Genomic DNA, 17,653 nt, shown 5'->3' on the forward strand with positions numbered 1-17,653 from the left:
GCTCAGGTTCTTACATGCACACACTTCATTGGCTAAAAGGCGTTAACAAACAATAACTGAATGCTAACAATCAATTATTGATATAAACAATTAGGATTTATACATGCAGGATATGAACTATTCTATAATGCTGTGCCTCTTAATTGCATAGCAGACAACCCCAAAGAAGTGTTGTCATGGGAGGGGCATGGGTGGGCCAAGGTATTTTTTTTTTTTCCAATTCTTTATTCATTTTCAAACTAATAATAAGTGTGATAATATATCCAAACAAATAACCATAAATATATCACTTAATAATCAACAAAGATACATATGATATTCTCTTATCTCCCACCCTACCCACCTTACCTATCATATAATCAATACTTATACAACATGTAACAATAAAAATACCCCCCTACCTCCCCACAATTGAACTTATAGATTTAAGGGAAAAAGATTTTCTAATCAGTCCAATACTTTGTTAATGGCTCCCAAATATCTTGAAATTTCCTGAAACATCCCTTTTGTAAGGCAATAAGTCTCCATTTTATAAATATGACATAAGGAATTCCACCAAAAATTATAATTTAATCTACTCCAATTTTTCCAATTGTATGTAATTTGTTGAATGGCAACCCCAGTCATTATAAGTAATAATTTGTTATTATTTGTAGATATCTGACTTTTTGCTCTCATTGCCATACCAAATAGCACAGTATCATATGATAATGCCACAGGGTTATCTAATAAACAGTTAATTTGGTCCCAAATTGATTTCCAAAAATTCATAATGAATGGACAATAGAATAATAAATGATCTAAAGTCCCTGCTTCGAGATGACAGTGCCAACATTTATTAGACTTAGAGCTATCCAATTTTTGTAACCGAACAGGGGTCCATAATGCTCTATGTAACAGAATAAACAAAGTTTGTCTCATAGATGCCGACATTGTACATCTCATCCTCCAAGATCAAATTCGTGGCCATTGAGATGCATTAATTTGATGCTTAATCTCAATGCTCCAAATGTCTCTCAGACCCGTATTTGGTTTTTTCTTAATAAGTCTGAGGTATTTCAAAAAGTTGCTTGCAGTGTTATAGAATAATAGGTCTTTGTTCCTCCCTTGAACACTGTTTTTTACATCATGTTTCAGCAGATGTAAGTCTGCAAAATGGCGGGCCTTCCCTTTCCCAGTGCATTCTGGAATTCACTGTAGAGGGGCCTTAGGGATCTGACCAATCAGGATGCACTGGAAAGGAGGCCTAAGACTCCAGTTGGCTCAGGTACCTAAGGCCCCTCCTATGGGAGAGCCCTTAGGCACTTTAGTCATCAGCACCTTAGGCCTCTCCCTGGTGCATCCCAGAATGCACCGGGAAGGGGAAGGCCCACCATTTCACAGGATACATAATTCCTAAGATTAAATTATAAAAAGGACTAACAAATCTATTTATACAAATTTATCAAATAAATAAGTTTTTAATGATCTACTGAAAGCATGATAAGAAGAAGAGTTCAAGATCAAACCACCAAAGCTTTTATTCCATTTCCCTGCTTGAAAAGATGAGTCCTTTAATGATGGAAAGGAGAACAAGGAGATACTACATGTAAATCAATTTGTTTCTGAGAGACCAAAATGAGTTATAAGATAGTTTAGAACAAGACCAAGCAATGTTTTATAATATAGACAGACAACTTTGAAAATTATTCTCACCTCGACCAGGAGCCAATGCAATATATACTGTATAACAAATACAGATCACTGCAGCTGGCATACAGGACAAGACACAGTTGGCATGATCTGTTGCATTTCATTCTCATATAAATTCTTTGGTCCCTTTTCACAGTTAGTTCTTACAAACTGAGTAGAAATGAACAATGAGACTTATAGACCAGGCTTATTTATAAAACAGGAGAAAACAAAGACCTGGATTCTTTAACTGGCGCCCAAGTCGGTGGCCACCTTAAAAGCGTCTGCCAATCGCCTGCCAATCACTCCAGGGCGCCGGTTATAGAATCACTACAAGATAGGCGGCTGAAATGTTGGCCAGGGCTACATTTCAGCCACTTATCTTTGCCACTAGACCGCAGCAGACATTCAAGGCAGGGAGATTCTCCCTTCCCCCATCAGCTGAGTGGCAGGGATTCCCCAAAGCCACAATTCTGAAACTGGCACCCAAGTTCTGGATGCCGGTTACAAATTTGCGGCTTTAGGGAGTCTCTGCCACTCAGCTGATATTGGAGAGGAAAATTGCCCCACCGCAATCGGTTGAGATTGGCCACGGCAAGGAACCCCTGTACCTGATCTCAAATCAGCTGGCAGGAGAGATGCCCACTCCCTCCTGCAGGTGTCCCACCCCCGCTAACATTCCTGCCAGTAAGGCAGCCCGCCAACCAATCTCGCCTCCACCACCTACTACCCCAAACCCATATCAGCTACCCCCCCCCCAGGACTCTCTCCGGAACCCCCCCTTCTACCTTATAATGTTGGCTGGCCGGAGGCATCCCTCCTGCCTTTAGCCGGCTGGCCCGCCTTTGAACAAATTGTGGGCCTGCCCCTTCCTTGTGTATCGTGGGAGGGGACTTAGGCCCTTATTGTCCCAGGCACTTAAGGCCTCTCCGGTAGAATGGGCCTTAGGCACCTGGGCCATTCAGAATCTTATGCCCCTCTTGCAGTGCATTCTGGGATGCACTGGTAGTGGCCTAAGATTCTGATTGGCCAGATCCCTTAACCCACTCCCAGAATGCACTGCAATAGGGACCTAAGATTCTGGTTGGCCCAGGTGCCAAAGGCTCTACTGATGGTGGATGGAGGAATTCTCCTGCCATGATCGGCTGCTGCGGTCTAGGCATAGATAGGTGGCTAAAATGTAGGCCAGGGTTACCCAGGCCTACATTTCAGCCACCTATCTTGGTGTGATTCATGGCTGGGTACCCGCTATAGATCGCCTAACACCACTTTGGGCATTGGTCACACCTACTTTGACGTTAAGCGATCTAAAGCACCAACCTAGCCGTGATTCCAGCGGCCATTTTAGCCTCCTTTTATTTATGCATCGGTAGGCGCTTCAACCCTGCCATTTCTGACCATTGGCAGGGTGCCTACCGACGCCTAAATTTATGCACTGGTTATAGAATCAGGGCCAAAGTTACCCACAAAAATTGATAAATTGTTAAAAAATTTTAAAAAAAATTTCTACCTTTACTGTTTCAGCATTTTTTTTTTTCCATTTACTTTTGTCCTGGTTCCTCCCAGATTCTACAAAAATCACCCAAATCTGAGTGTCCAAAATTAGGTGCAGATGCCAGACTGATACTCAAAATAATTAGTTAATGGACTCCAGTGATTGAATTATTATAACACTTAATTAGTACTAATTATGATTGGACGCTGATCTGGTTATGCACTATTCTGTAACAATGGGTACATCAATTGGATCACATGTAACTCAAAAATGCTATGGCCCTGGGAGGGGTATGAGTGGGTCATGGGCATTCTCTTTTTTTTTTTCCAAATCTTTATTAAATTTTCCATTCGAAAAACAGTGCAATAAAATATATATACAATTGACTTCAAGACAGCACTTACAATCGATCGAAGAAGTACTACAAAACATTTCCCCCACCACCCAAATTAAAAAACAAAGGGTTCTAGTGCGCGCACTAGACCTTAACACCAGCATTGATCTGGCGTCAGTAATAGCCGTGTAGAGTAGCGCAGGTGCTAATCGAATTAGCATGCACCAAATACTAATGGGTCCATAGACTAACATGCACGCTTTAGCGTTTAGCGCATGCTAAATCGATTAGTTTCAGCTGGCATAAGTCTTCATGCCCAAAGTTGAGCACCAAATTCAGCACTCAAAACTATTTTATAAAGAGTGGTCATCCCAAAGCACCCTGTATAGAAGTATCGAGTGCCAAATTTTATTGGCGTCAAGTCTTTGGTCATTTGGGCAGTCTTGCATGGTCTGTGTCTTGTATATGGCCATTCAGTTGAAGATGGGCTTGGAAGGGCTTCGACGGCTGGGATGGTTTAGATGGGCTGGAGTAAGCTTTAACGGAGACTCCAACAGATGGAATCTAAGCACAGTACCAGCCAGAGCTCTGGGTTTCTGGCCCAGAAATATCTAACGACAATTTAATTTAAATCATTAATTTATATAGCATGTATGTTTATATTTATTAGTGTGTGATATACTGCTTAAGCATATTACAGATCCAAGCGGTTACAATAAAATACAGGTACCTGTACTTAAAACTTCCCTATCTGTCCCAAAGGCTACAATCTAGCCAAAGTACCTGAACAAACAATTATTAAGATAAAGAAAAAAAAAATATACAAAATTACAAGAATGATGAGGGGAAAAAGAAACAGTATTAGATCACAATAAAAGTTAAATAGAATGGGAAGCAAAATGTAAGAAAATTTTTTTAAAAAAAGATGCAAAATAAAAGTTCAATTCAGCTCAGTTCAGTATCAGGATGGGAGAGGAAGTAGGCTGCAGGTGATCCCTCAATGCCAGTCCGGTCCACCTCTTCCCCCGTTCGGCATCCTCATCCCATATATGGTATGTCTGATTTAATAAGCAATAGGAATGAATAGAAACAGATCTGTCATCTTCTAATAATTATCACGTAGTATCCACATGCCCTCATATCTCCAAGCCTTATTTGCCAGTATAGTAGTGGGTGGGTACAAAGGGAATCTTGCTGATGACTGCCTCCAGGGTTTTCTTCCTCACCTCCACCATCACCAGGGTACCTGTCTTACTATACTCAATCTTCACATATCCCATGGCAATGTTCTTCCCCAATATATATGTAGTACATTGAAAATAGTATATACTATATCATCCACCCCCTATCTCTCTTAGTAGCTCTATCATCTAAATAAATGATAAATAGCCTCAGAATTAAAATGACTGCTTTGTTAGATATAGCAGCACATTTCACCAGTTTCAATCATAAGCTATACCTATGAGGAGGAATGTTCTTCCTCAGGCAGGGAGAAGGGCAGCCACTGGTCACTTCTCCTATCACACTACCCTATGGGTTCAGGATAGAGGTATATTGTCTAACTGGAGGACCAGAAGAAACCAGCCCCACACGCTTCCGCCCGACCTTTTCTTTAACTTGAGAAATGATGATGGAGGCGCCAGGAAAATCCATGGCAACTCTCCGATGCTTTCCTAGTGTCCAGATCAAGCTGACCTCTCATCGATGGCATTTCCATAGAGAGAGAGCCCAGCTTCCAACTGCAAGCTGTCTCTCACTGCCAGACCTGCTAGTTTCACTTCAGGGCTCTGCAGTGGTATCTTTGCCAGCTGGACTGCATATTCTGCTGGAAACAAGATCTCCACTCCATCTTCTCCTGTGTACCCACAACGGGTCACTGTGCAGTCTGGAAACCCAAATACAGTCATCACTGCACTCATCATAAAGGTCATCTTCTTCAGGTCATCAGACAAGCCCGCTTGCAGAACTTGAGCCATGGAGGGACCTTGCAGGGCCAGAAGTGCATGGTCTATGATCTCCAGGTCAATATCAAGTCCAGAGGCTTTAAATTTTTTCATTTTGTTCTGCATGAGAGCTAAGTCTTTCTCAGCGCAGCCAACATTGGATACCACATACAGATGCTCTTGCGAGGTGTTGGTCACAATCAAATCCAAGTATGGTTGGGCAGACTGGATTGACCATCCGGGTCTTTATCTGCCTTCATCTACTATGCCCCTCTTTTACAAAGGTGCGCTTTGCTTTTTAGCACGCACTATATATTAGCGTGTGCTAAACATGCGCTACACGCTAACGCGTGCATGTTTTCCTATGGATTCATTAGCGGTTAGCACATGCGTTGATTTAGCGGGTGATAAACGCGCGCTAAAACGCTTAGCGAACCTTTGTAAAAGAGGGCCTATGTTACTTTGTTATTATAGAAACTAACCCAATATCTCTTAGCTGCTTTTCTCTGTTTTGTTTTGTTTTTTATTCCTGTTTCTTCAGGGCCTCCTGTCAACTATCCATCTTCCCTTTGCATCCCTATACAACCTGTCCAGCTTTTCCCTTCTGTGTCCTTGTCCCTATCCTCTCCTCATACTGAGTAAAAAGGCTGCATTAAAAATATTAAAATACAAAGTAAACTCATAGCAAAAGTGAGGCTAATAGATGCTAATGTCTGATTAGTTACCTATTGAACTCCTTGATAAAGCTAAAAGGCCATTCTGGCAGTGAAAAAAACATTCTGTATTTGATTATACTGTTACTGAATTATTTACTACACATTTAAATCTAATGCATCTTGCCTTAGGTTAGTAATGAAAAGATGTTAGCTAAATCTACATAAAGAAAAAGATAACAAAGCATGGTGATGTATAATATTCAAAAACAAATCATACAAATTCATACATTTGCCAACCAAATAAACCCCCATATATACTCAATTATAAGCTAAGATTTTTTGGCCCCCAAGAAAGCCCAAAATGGGATTTCAGTTTATGGTCGAATTAGAGGATTTATTTACCACTTCCCCCCTCCACCATGGTGGCTGGCATATCACTCTCCTTTCCCTTCCCCACCTCCTCTGATGACCAGCAATCTGCTTATACTTACAGTAAAAATATAAACTACCATGAAATAAGTATGTTTTTTCAGCTTATAATATAAGGATTCAAAGATAACTTATGATATATATAGCAAACTTTAAATTAAATAAATAATATGACAGAGCTCAATATAGATGATATAAAATTTTCTATTGAAAGCATATAGATCAAGGTAAAACTTTAGTTCCTCTCAATGCCACAGGAAATCTGGGTTTAACTTTATTACAGTATATCATGCTTAATATGTCAATAGTAAAACATTGAAACCAGCTAAAGTAATTCTAAGAAGCAGTATTGCTTTTGGTATGGAAACAGTTTTCGTCTAAACACTGATGAACAACCCTGTGGAACTGCAGTATCTCAAAAGTGAATTAGCAAACCTAGAACTTCAGCCAACTTAAATAGCATCGTGGATCAATGCTGATGTCTTCCATCTCAAGAGTCTTCAATTCAATTTTCACTCAATGATCCTTACCACTAAAATAAAATCCACATTAGAGTACAGTCTTAACTTTGTGCAGAGAGGAAAATTGTCTCATGTGCAAACACAAATATCATTCGACACTGAGAAGCCTTTCTGCAGAAGGAAGGATTGGAAAATATCAAATACTTTCCATCAGTGGCGTACCTAGCATATGTAACAACCGGGGCCCATCATTTTTTGACACCTCCCCCCCATCTATATGAAAAATATGATTTTTAGTAACAATCTACATATCGCACAACAAGAGTGTACCTGGGAAAAGGCAGCATCTTAAACACTGCAGTGAGCACTAGAACACTAACACATACATTGTAAAACTAAATAAACCAGATCCTGCACAGTCAATTGATCCAGTACAGTCAATGCTATCAGAAAGCCATGTCCCTTTCATACACACAGACAGATATACCTTTGCCCATATGGAATAATCAAACTAAAAATAGAAATATGTAGACAAAAGTTAAACTGAACTGCCAAGAAACCAGACTCTGCAAACAATGCAACACCACAACACCACAAAAACAGTAATACATGTCCTCTAATACTGTGCAAAATATAAAGACAGTAGATGTAAATCTGAAAAACTGATACATAACAATCACCACTTTACAAATTAAGAAATAAAAATAAAACAAATAATGAGAAATATGAAAATACCATTTTATTGGACTAATCCCTGTAAGCTCGGTCCTCATCCCCACAAACCACCTGATTCCATCCACACAAGCCTTGAATTGTTTTCTATTTAACTTATTATATTAAAGTATAAAAAGAAACAATATTCTGTACAATTGTCAATTTATAAATCAGCGTCTTCTCCCCACTCTCTCTTCCCCATTTCCCTTCAGCGTCCTCAACCCACTCTCTCTCCACTTTCCTTCAGCGCACGCACATAAAAACAAGCAAGTAATTTTATATCATTTTCATTCTAGTCATTCATAGAAATTAAAGTCTAAATAATGCCAGTCACATAAAAAAACATGATTTTACAAAAATAATTCCCTGCAGTCAAGCCTGCAAGGATTACTAGATGTCTTTCAGCAGCTCCCCTCCCTCCCTCCCCGTTACCTTCGTGGCCAAGTCAAAATGATCTACCAACAATAAAATTTTAAAAACACAAAACACATTGTACGCAGAGTAAATGTTAATTATCATTTATATTCTGCGGGTTTTCAAGAGGTCAAGGCAGATGACTTTATGCAATGTCACCTCAGTAACAACTATACAAAAATAGACAAATATACCCCCTCCCTTTTTATTAAACCGCGATAGCGTTTTTTACCGCAGGGAGCTGCGCTGAATGCCCCACGCTGCTTTCGACGTTCCCTGTGCTAAAAACTGCTATTGCAATTTCGTAAAAGGGGCCCATAGTGCAAAATATAGACAGCATATATAAATTCTCAAAACTGACACATTTTGATCACTAAATTGAAAATAAAATCATTTTTCCTACCTTTGTTTGGTAATTTCATCAATCTCTGGTTGTACTTTATTCTTCTGACTGTGCATCCAATATTTCTTCCCTTCTTTCAGCCTCCTGTATGCTTCCTCTCCTCCAGACTTCATTCCCTCCCCCAACTTTTTCTTTGTTTCATCCTGTCCCCTTCTTTCTTTCTCTTTCCATGCCCCCTTTCTTTCTCTATGTCTGTCTTTCTCTTTCTCCATGCCTCATTTTTTTTCTTTCTTTCACCCTGCCCCCTTTCTTTCTTTCTGGATCCCTGTCCCCCCCCCTTGCTTTCTTTCTGGCTCACTGGCTCCCCCCCCCCATTTCTTTCTTTCTCCCTTCCCTCCCCCATGCCACCGCCGCAACCACCACCATGCTGCCACCACCGCCGGGGAAAGGCTGCCACTGGCCATTGGAAACAGGCCAGCGCCGAATTCGCCCTCCTTCTTTTCCCAAGGGCCGACCAACTCTGGCTGCCCGATGTCAATTCTAATGTTGGAGAGGACGTTCCGGGCCAGCCAGGCAGCGATTGGCTGGCCCAGAATGTCCTCTCTGACGTCAGAATTTACGTCGGATGGCTAGAGTTGCTCGGCTCAAGGAAGAGAAGCAGCAGGGAGGGAGAATTCGGCTCCGGCTTCTTTCTGATGACGGCAATGGCAGCCTTTCCCCGGCGGCAGCCTATTCCCCGGTAAGTGGCCAGCTGAACACCCCCTTGGGCATTGTACCCGGGGCGGACCTCGCCCCCCCCTTGGTACACCACTGCTTTTCATGTGTATGAAAGTGTCAGCCAGTCCTCATTTTCTATTCCCAGTGGTTTCAGCTCTTTGAGTTAGTCTGATATTATGGAACCCTGGGATGCACCAATTTCAGTATTCCAAATATCAGTATGAAGAAAGCTTACAGTGGCTCCTTGTTACAGGAAATTACCTGCAGAGCAGCAGATTTTATTTTTACAAAGAAGATTTGAATTCTGTGATGAATACAAAACAGCCAAGATTCCTTTTGAAGACTTTCTTATACTGAAGGACATTTAGGCCCGGATTCTGTATAGGATGCCCGGGAGGGGCATTCTATACAGAATAAACTAATCCCGATTCTGTAATCAATGTCCATGTTACAGACGCCAGTTACAGAATCGGGTTAGAGTAGACGCGGCTGCTACACTTATCGTTGCAAGGGTTCTCCCTGCCGTGATAGGTATAGCAGCAGCCTGTCCCCCTCCCCCGGATGATCGCCGACAGGAGGGTGCTCAACCCCCTCCTGCCGGAGGATGCCCCTGATAACTGGCAAGAGGGTGCCCAACCTCTCCTCTGTAGAATACCCCCTGATACCCCCAATCGCTGGCAGTAGGGTACCCAAACCTCCTGCTGCAAGATGACCCCCCTCTGTACCCCCCCTGTGCTAACAACTGCCCCTCCCCAAACGCAGACCTCCCCCCAACTAACCTCTAATTGTTGGTCGGACGGACGGGTCTTGTTACTGGCCAGCTGGCAGGCCTGCCTCATCAAAATAAGGTGGGCCCGCCCCTTTCCGGCCCATCCCCGCTAAGCCTAAGGCCTGATTGGCCCAGGCTCCTAGCAAACATCAGGGGGGGCGACAGGTGGCCGTTGCCGCTATATCTATCGCGGCAGGAAGATCACTTGCCGCGATAAGTGTAGCAGCTGCATCTACTTACAATGTAGACTAGCAGTTTACTGGCATACATTGTAAGCATCTCTCGCTCTACTAGGGAGATGCGTAGGGCTGCCTAGGTTCGCCTAAAGCTCTTAGGCGAGCTTAGGCGTTTTTTTGGGCCTCCCTAGGCTCCCGGAGGCACCTTCAATATAGTTGGCCTGCCTGGGGAGCATTTTTTTAAAAAGCTTGCATCCTGATTGGCTGATTAGATAGCTGCAGGATGCTTTGCAGAATCCGGCCCTTATAGTTCACTGAATCTGAAAAAAAATATCAACATATTATATATATCTATATATATATATAAAATCGGATGTATGTATGTATGTGCCACGATCACGCAAAAACGGCTTGACCGATTTGAACGAAACTTGGTATGCAGATCCCTCACTACCCGGGATGATATGTTCTGGGGGTCTCGCGGCCCACCTGCACATGTGGGCGGAGCTACAAACAGATAATCGGATTTCACCCATTCATGTCAATGGAAAAAATGTAAAGAGCTGCCAACGCAAAAACGGCTTGCCCGATTTGAACGAAACTTGGTATGCCGATCCCTCACTACCTGGGGTGATATGTTCTGGGGGTCTCACGGCCAACCTGCACACCTGGGCGGAGCTACAAACAGAAAATCAGATTTCACCCATTCATGTCAATGGAAAAAATGTAAAACAGCTGCCAACGCAAAAACGGCTTGCCCGATTTGAACGAAACTTGGTATGCGGATCCCTCACTACCTGGGGTGATATGTTCTGGGGGTCTCACGGCCCACCTGCACATGTGGGCGGAGCTACAAACATAAAATCAGATTTCACCCATTCATGTCAATGGAAAAAATGTAAAACAGCTGCCAACGCAAAAACGGCTTGCCCGATTTGAACGAAACTTGGTATGCAGATCCCTCACTACCTGGGATGATATGTTCTGGGGGTCTCGCGGCCCACCTGCACATGTGGGCGGAGCTACAAACAGAAAATCAGATTTCACCCATTCATGTCAATGGAAAAAATGTAAAAAGCTGCCATTCTCACTGTGACCAATTTGGACGAAACTTGGTATGCAGATCCCTCACTACCTGGGGTGATATGTTCTGGGGGTCTCGCGGCCCACCTGCACACGTGGGCGGAGCTACAAACTGAAAATCAGATTTCACCCATTCATGTCAATGGAAAAAATGTAAAAAGCTGCCATTCTCACAGTAATTCACAAACGGCTTGACCGATTTGAACGAAACTTGGTATGCAGATCCCTCACTACCTGGGGTGATATGTTCTGGGGGTCTCGCGGCCCACAACTCTATGTTGCTTGCTCAAGGGTGGGTTCACCCTAGAATTTATATGTTCTTGCTCCTGGAGGTGAAACTAAAATTGTTGTTTATAATCAAGTTTTGCGTTAGTTGTATTGTATTCATTTTGTCAAATATTTCACATTATAATTTGAATATATGTGTGTGTGTGTGTGTGTGTATGTATGTATGTTCCAGCATAACTCTTCAATGCATGGACAGATTTCAACCAAACTTGACATACACATTACTTACTATCTGAGGACAAACACTGTGGGGGTGGGAAGGGGGGGATATGTAAAAATGATTGAAAATGACAGATTTTAATATCTACCCCATAGTGTTTTCGGGCTCACACATGAATACTCAGCATAACTCTGAAACGCATGGAGAGATTTCAACCAAACTTGGTACACATATGACTTACTATCTGGGGAAAAATATTGTGCAGGTAGGACGGGGTAAAATACTGTGGGGGTGGGAAGGGGGTGATATGTTAAAATTATCAAAAGCGACAGATATTAATGTCCAACCCATAGTTTTCGGGCTCGCAGAGATGAATACCGACACTCCCGATGCCGTTTAAGTCTAAGTTCAGCCCCATAGAGAGGGACATTCCTTTGGGACATGTGGAGGGTAGGGGGTTGGGACATGGGGGTGGGGCATATGGGACATGTGGGGGGGGGGGTAACGTGGGGGGTGGGACATGTGGGACATAGGGGGGTGGGACATGTAGGGGGTTGGACATTTTGGGATAAATAAATATCCGGGCAACGCCGGGTTATCAGCTAGTATATATATATATATATATAAAAGTTTTGGGATGCTAGAGTATCTACATATCTAGAATATGTAGAAAAGAAAAATATATGCAGTCTGACAATTAAGTTCGTGAACTCATCCTTAAAAAAAGTGCTACATACCTCATTGCTGATTATTACTATGATCATCTTCGAGGTACTCCCCTTAGAAATCTATGTACTGATGCCAGTGCCTAGTCCACCCTTGAAAGCAATTCTGGAACTCTTTTTCTGGAATGCCCATCAGAGCTGTCATCGTATTACCCTTGATGTTTTGAATGTCATCAAAATGTCTTCCTTTCAATATTTTCTTTATCTTCAGGTAAATAAAAAAGTCATTGATAGCCAGATCAGGGAGGGTGTTTCAATACTATTTGTTTTCTGGCTATCAACTCCCTCACAGACAGTGCCTTGTGAGCTGGTGCATTGTCATGATGCAAAAGTCATGGCTTGGTGGCGAAAAGTTCAGGTCATTTTTGTCTAAACTTTTCACGCAGCCTTTTCAGCACTTCCAAATAATAAATTTGGTTAACTGCTTGTTCAGTTGGTACAAATTCATAATGAACAAACCCTCTGATATCATAAGGAAGTTAGCAGCATTGTTTTCACCGTGATTTGGACTGGTGGAACTTTTTTGGTCATGGAGAATTATCTGACTTCCATTGTGCAATTTGACACTTTGTTTCAGGGTCATATTGGCACACCCATGTTTCATCACCAGTGATAACATGGCCAAAAACATCGTCTTGCCTCTCCAAAAGATCTTGGCAAACTCTTCTTTGCTTTTGTTCATCGGTGAACTCCTTCGAGACCATTTTTGCATACACCTTTCGCATGCCAAGATTTTCAGTTAAGATTTTCCTGTTTCTCTATCGATGTTTACAGTCAGATGACGATTTTGATGCACAATTCAACAAATTTCTGCAATGTTTTCATCAGTTCTGCTTGTTTCTGGCTGCCCTGATCTTTTTTTGTCAGGGATGCTTTCTCTCCCCTCAAAAAAACATTTAATCCATTTGTACACTGCTGTTTTCTTCATGCCATTGGCTGACTGGCTAAGTTAAATGTTTAGATACACCCACATAAATAGCAGGTCTATCTTTGGCCTCTATAACTTAGCTGGCCAGCCGATGAATATTTTCTTAGCCAACTATATTTTCAGTGGCTAAAAATAAACTTGAAATTCAATGTCAGTCGCTGATCAGCCCCGACACTGAATTTCTGGGTTTGCCATTGACCATAGGAGTCAGCCCAGCTAACTCCTTCGGTCAGAAGCAAAAGCATAACACAGAGAAGGCACTTCTATAAATGATGCCAAAAATTAGACACCCAAAATCTATGCATTAAGGAGGAAATTCTATAAACAACGCTTAACTTAGGTGCCAGTAGACGCCAGTAGATGCCTAAGTTAATAGGGAAATGCCATTTTAAGGGTTCTTAAGTAAAAATTTAAAAGTACCAACCAGCCCTAAACAAGCAGCACAGGAATCAGACCTCTGGAACATAAGAATAGTATTACTAGGTCAGACCATGGTCCATCCAACTCAGTATCTTGTGTTCACATTGGCCAATCCAAGTTACAAGTACCTTGCAAAAACCCAAACAGTATCAGCATTCTATGCCACCGATCCAGGGCAAGACATAACTTCCCCCATGTCTTGTACATTTTGGTGAGAAAAATGTCCAAATACCACTTCATGCTGTTTTGGGATGTTTTTATCTTTTGAAGATGAGCCGCATAGACAGATATCAGAATTTAGTTCTGAAGGTGAATATTCCACACAGAGCTATATTGTCCCCATAATCAAACACTGTGGAATCAACAACATCTGCAACCATTTTGTTTCCGGGTAAAAAGTTTCATTGCACTTATCACATCTATAATGCTATTAGACATAAATGATGCTTTGCACATATGTAGACAGGGTGCTGAAAAATTCTCAGCCCAACCAACCAACTTCCTAAATTCTGAGTGTTATTTTGTCAATATACAGAAGCTGAAAAGAGTGTTATCTTATTTTGTTATGTGCCAATTTGCAGAAACGAAATTCTATGTTTTGACATTGTTTCAGATCATTGATTGAACCATATCCACCTAATTCTCTTCTTGGTTAGGCTGAAGACTTTTCAGCACCCTCTTGTATGTGATTGTCACTTCTTCAAACAGCTTATATTGAATACAATTCAGCATTAGCATATGAAAAATTAATAGAATACATGAATGTATGTTTTGCTAGTAGTAAAGTGTTATTTAAAATTTTAACATTTCCCTTCAAGCAAAGTTTTGTGCTTTAAAAAATGACAATAAAAACAGCTTCTCAGACTTTTTCAGTGATAAATTCCTGCCAAATCTTTGTGCAGTAATTTTTGTCAGCCTACTGTACCAATCAACATTTTTGAATAGGTTGTTTTTTAGGAGTCCTTTTACTAAGGCGAACAAACTGATTTAGCGCACACTAACTGATTTAGTACGCACTAAAGATTAGCACGCGCTAAATGCTAAGGCACCCATTATATTCTAAATCAGTTAGCGCGCCTTAGTAAAAGGACCCCTTAAATTGTTATTAAATGATCTGTTGGCAATCCTCAGTCTAAATCTGATAAGGTGGATTTGTTGGCCGGGTTCCATTCCCACTACAGCTCCCTGTGACTCTGGCCAAGTCACTTAACCCTTCATTACCCATGGTATAAACACTTATCCCCTCTTTTACAAAGCCTGATAGTGTAGGCCAATGCAGTAAATGCTCCGGCATCCATAAGGATTGAATGGGTGTCAGAGCATTTGTTGCGCAGCTCTGTAAAAGAGGCCATTAGATTGGGAGCCCACTAGAGACAAAAAGGACGTGTATATATGAAATATAGATCAAATCCATGATCCTTTACCCTTCTTATCTTTTTGGAAGAGAAAGAAAGGAAGCAGTGTGGTTTGTCACAGTGATGTTGGTTATAGGTGTACAAAGTAGAGAGTTGCGTGGGGACAGAAATCCCACCCATCCCCGCCAGGATCCTCTCCGTCCCCACCCATCCCCGTCGGGATCCTCTCCGTCCCCACCCATCCCCGTAAGAAATTACCTCCATCCCCGCCCGTCCCCATAAAAAGCAGCAATAACTTCTGACAGGATCATCAATTCCACAGTTTCTTTTGTGTTTGCGCTGCTGTTTTCCTTGTGGAATCTCTTTGGTGGAACCCTTTTTTTGTTTTCTGTTCAGGTAATTAACCTATAAACCCCCTCTTTTTACTAAGGCTGACGTGTCCATTATATTATATGGACGAACCCTGCTTCCAAAGTCTTCCATCCCCGTGAGAGTCCCGTTGGTAGAGGGGGGTCCCCATGGGAGTCCCGTGGGCCAGATGGTGGACCCTGTGGGAGTCCCGTGGTTTCGGGGGGATTCCAGCGGGACCCCTGCGATCCCTGTTCCCGTGCAGACCTCTAGTACAAAGCAGATTCAGAACATTGCACCTCAGTTATTTTATCAGAGCAGTTCTAAGTCCATTGCATTATTTCTACCGCTTCTTCATATTTTCAGCACAAGTGTTGGTTTTCAAGGCACATAAAAAGCAAGCAGAGCACAGACAAAATCTATCAGACTATTCAACTAAAAGTGAATAATGGAACAAGTGACCATCCCCTGGGTACTTTTGAGAAGCAAAACATTGCATCACCATGGCCTTACTCAAAACTTCACCACAAATCATCATTCTTCCACCTAAGTGATGCAGCACAGTTCTGATCACAAAACCCAATGCGAGCAAGTGCAATTAAATGACTTACCTAGCGGCATGGCAGCGCGATCCATTACTGTGAGTCCTGCTCGCGTGGCAGTCATCAGGAAGTGACATCAACTCGCCCACTTCAACAGCTTTTCACGAATCACTTGATTATTGATCAGTGCACAGATTACTCCTCATCGACTGCACTTCATTTTACATTACTGCTCTCTTGCTGTTTCAGCAACTCCGTGGCGTTTCCTCTGCTGCAGAATTTCACTGCGAAAGCCATTGATCCTTTTTACTTTAACCTTTTGACTATTCAGAGACTTTTCTCAGTACCGATATGCAATTCTCATATAGAAAGTTTTCCTTTGCAAACCCTGAAAATCTGAGTGAAGAGCTGCCGTCTAATATTAAACCCTCTTTTTTTGTTTTCTCCCAGGCTACAGTTAATTTTCTTTTCTACTGTAGGTGGAAGGTGCACAATGTCGGCTTGTATGAAGATCTGTGGGGAAAAAAATATGTCACAGTCAAAAGGCAAGCCCAAAATATGCAAATTGATGATTACTTTAGTGTTAAAATGCAATCCATAATAAAATCTCTTCTCTAGGGCTAGCTCATACTGTAAGAATAATGAATTCACAATTAACACAGTTAACATTGCAGTGTATTGTACAGTTATACCTATTAAATACGCAAATGTAAACGGCTGGGCGGATTAAAAACACTATTATGTGCTGTTCACACAGCATTTTAAAAAGGGGCATCTGGAAAACTGCAGGTGAAATGTTTCAGAAGTCAGAAGCCTAGAATGACATTGTTTCAGATCATTGATTGAACCATATCCACGTCATTCTCTTCTTGGTTGGGCTGAAGACTTTCCAGCACCCTCTTGGATGAGATTGTCACTTCTTCAAATAGCTTATATTGAATACAATTCAGCATTAGCATAAGAAAAAGTAATAGAATACAATTCAGGGCTGCCCAAGTCCGGTCCTCGAGATCTACTGGCAGGCCAGGTTTTCAGGATATCCACAATGAATATGCATGAGAGAGAGATTTGCATACCAAGAAGGCAGTGCAGGCAAATCTCTCTCATGCATATTTATTGTGGATATCCTGAAAACCTGGCCTGCCAGTAGATCTCGAGGACTGGACTTGGGCAGCCCTGGAATACATGAATGTACGTTTTGCTAGTAGTAAAGTGTTATTTTACATTTTAACATTTCCCTTCAAGCAAAGTTTTGTGCTTTAAAAAATGACAATAAAAGCAGCTTCTCTCAGACTTTTTCAGTGATAAATTCCTGCCAAATCTTTGTGCAGTAATTTTTTGTCAGAACTAATCAACATTTTTGAATTGTTTTTTTTTTAGAGGTCCTTTTACTAAGGCGAACAATCTGATTTAGCATGCACTAACTGATTTAGTACGCGCTAAATGCTTAGGTGCCCATTATATTCTAAATCGGTTAGCGCACCTTAGTAAAAGTACTCAAGCCATTGTACACTGGGCACCGTATCCTGAATTAGACTGGCAGTTGTTAAACCTGGCATATAACACATGATATATGCCAATATTGAACTCTTAAAAGTTTACTCTGAATTATATGTGGAGCATGTTCACTTTAAAATGGCTACATAAGACCAAATATTATTACTATAGCATTCAGTGATCTG

The 17,653-nt window shown here is 41.6% G+C and overlaps 1 pseudogene; it reads right to left on the bottom strand.

Annotated features, from left to right (window-relative positions):
- Nucleotides 1-4,651: 4,651 nt before the first annotated feature.
- On the bottom strand, nucleotides 4,652-16,268 carry LOC117354882 (annotated as a pseudogene).
- Between the last annotated feature and the right edge of the window lie 1,385 nt (nucleotides 16,269-17,653).

The sequence above is a fragment of the Geotrypetes seraphini genome, chromosome 2 (genome assembly GCF_902459505.1).
Source record: "Geotrypetes seraphini chromosome 2, aGeoSer1.1, whole genome shotgun sequence".
Classification (NCBI taxonomy): Eukaryota; Metazoa; Chordata; class Amphibia; order Gymnophiona; family Dermophiidae; genus Geotrypetes; species Geotrypetes seraphini.